The sequence below is a fragment of the Tarenaya hassleriana genome, unplaced genomic scaffold, assembly GCF_000463585.1.
Source record: "Tarenaya hassleriana unplaced genomic scaffold, ASM46358v1 Cleome49, whole genome shotgun sequence".
Lineage (NCBI taxonomy): Eukaryota > Viridiplantae > Streptophyta > Magnoliopsida > Brassicales > Cleomaceae > Tarenaya > Tarenaya hassleriana.
This window is the reverse complement of record NW_010967605.1, coordinates 485632-488609: the sequence shown is the minus strand read 5'-3', so window position 1 is coordinate 488609 and position 2978 is coordinate 485632.

The following is a 2978-nucleotide window of genomic DNA, read 5'->3' as shown; positions in this document are numbered from 1 at the left end:
AATAATTATTACTAGCACTCCTCTGTAACTATCCTACGGTTACAATCTAAAACTACCCATAGCTAATATTAAAAAGCTACTACAAACTACAATATAAAATTCATAATACAACCATTTAATATATATAAAATACACATAACATATGATGAACATAACCTTAATCTTACGTTAAACTATTTCATCTTCACATTGAGCCAAAATCACAAACATTATTGCAACGACCCGCGACAGCTACGAAATATCGAAACTGCCATCACACAGTAATACGAGATCTTTCAGCGTGTTTTGTCCTCACTCGCACGCATACCGAGATACTTTCCAATAGGTCACCCATCCTAAAATTGCTCTAGAATCAGCATGCTTAACTTTGGAGTTCTCTCATAATAGTCAATCGAAAAGGTAAATGCACATTGTTACTATGAGTAACCCAACTAATTCTTTTATGTTATCTTAGACCATATAGTCACATTTCTGTATAGCCATCGGATCTCTCTCATTCGGTGTGTGTTCGATTCATTCATGCATCCCTTTTGGCCTTAGTGGTACTCGGGGAGCCACTCCTTAAACGTGTCATCACACTGGCGAAAACTTCTAACCCTCATCGTAGCTCGGGATATCACAGACCCACTAGCTTCCAACTGTTCGTCCTCGAACCAAACCATATTAGGAGAGTACCGACTCTTATACCATCTGTAATGATCTGCTACAAAATGTCAAAACTACTTTCACACAGCAACACTAGACTTTCCAGCATGTTTTGTCCTCACTCGCACACATATCGAGATATTTCTCAGTAGGTCACCCATCCTGAAATTGCTCCAGAGTCAGCACGCATAACTTTAGAGTTCTCTCGAGATAATCAACCGAAAAGGTAAGTGCACCTTGTTGTTATGAATAGTCCAACTAATTCTTTTATGTTATCTTAGACCATATAGTTACATCCCTATATAGTCCTCAGATATTTCTCATTCGAGTGTGTTCAATTTATTGATGTATCCTTTTGGTCTTAGTGGTATTAGGGGAGCCATTAATTGAACGTGTCATCACAATTATCAAATGACTTTTTTTATTTTTTTTATTTTGTAAATACAAAAATTTCTAATAGAATTTTTTTATTTTAATTTTCCTTTATACAATGCATTTTCCAATTTTACAACTTTTCTTTTAACTGTTTTATCATAAAAAAGAGTACATTTTTATCATATAACATATTTAATTTTTTTTTTCTCGTTTATTTTTAAATTTAACATTCTCTCTGTATTTTTTTAATTGTTTTCTTTCTCTTTTCTTTTTTGAATATTTTTCAAGTTTTTTTTTTCCAAATGTTACTTTTCTTTTTACTAAATTATACTTTAATTATTTTACATGTAAACTAGAGCATACATCTTTATAATATAATATAGTTTTAACTATTTCATTTTTCTTTTATATTTAAAAAATATTTCCTTGAATTTATAATTTTCTCCTTCTGGCACAATTTTATAATATTTTTTTATTTTTTTTATTTCTTTCAGAATAAACTATACGTTTTCTTGAAATTCTTTTTTTTAATTGAAACCTTAAAAATTAAATATTTGAAACAACGCGGTCGTTTATGTGAATGATTCAAATTATCTATTTTGATGAAAAAATACTCCTAAAAGTAATTGATTATATTAAAAGTTAAAACATTGAAAACTGAGAATTACAAGTTGAGAACTCATGAGTAAGGCTATACTCTTAAAGATGATCCAATTTGAAACCAAGTAAAATTTGGTTATGGTTTCTGTTTGAATTAATTAAAAATGTCTCTTTACAAATAAATATTCTAATTTAATTTCGATTATTTAATCTGTATAAAAAAACCGAATCAAAATATTATCCAATTTAATTTCGTGTGCCCATCCTGCAACAAATCAAACATAAATAAAAAGGCCTCAAAGGCTCAAACCATTAAAACCGCATGGTAATTATAATTTTGGTAATAAATGGTAATTCTTTTTTTTGTGTAGGCGGCAAGTTTATTCTAGAGAAAAAAAAAATTACTGGGCCCAGAAATCAGAGAATAGAGTTGAGGCGTTTAGGGCTTACGGTCCATAAAACATTTTCTTATAAGCCTCGGCTCTACCAAAATAATTTGAGAGTTTCCTTTCATTCTCGGAATTCTCGTATTTTCATATATATATTTTTCGCAACGAAATTATAATATTAAATCATATTTATATCATTATATGGTTTTTAGAGGTGGACGTTTTGGGATTCGTTTCGAAATTTTAGCGGTTCGGATCGAAAACGGTTTATTCGGTATTCTAAAATTTGTACCAAATTAGTACCGTATATTATTCGGTTCTGATTTCGGTTTTTGTTTAAAAAAATTAAATTTCCTTAAGAAAATTTTGGTTTTTCGAGAATTTTATAAAGTTCGTTTTGGTTCGATTCGGTTTTGTTAAATTCGATTCTATAGAAAAAAGATTCGGCAATTTTGTCCCAGACGAATTAAAAAACACACCGTTCGTAATTTTGTCCCAAAGTTCGGTTCGGTTTGAACGGTTTATTTTTAATTCGTTTTTTTTCGGTCTATTTCGGGTTTTAATCAGCTTGTACTTAAACTCGTTTTGCTCTTCGCTTCGACACGGATCATAGAAAACTTCGTCCAAAACTTCTTCATCTGATTATACAATTCATGAACAAATAAATGAATGGTCCATTCGCGGACATAGTGAAGCAAGTGGTCCAATTTTATTTTATCACAAGAAACCGATAAATAAAATAAAATTTAAAAAATAAGAATCAAGAAGAGGGTCTCCCGAGGAGGAGCAAGACAGAGTCCCTCGAGACTTTGCAAAAAAAAAAAAAAAAAAAAAAAAAAAACTAACACATCAAATTCAAAGCCTTTTCAGTGTCATGAAATTGGCCGCTGCATGCACCACCTGAATTTCCCTGACTACTCTCTTTCCCCTAATCTCTTACAATCATAGATAATATATGTGTGTGTATAT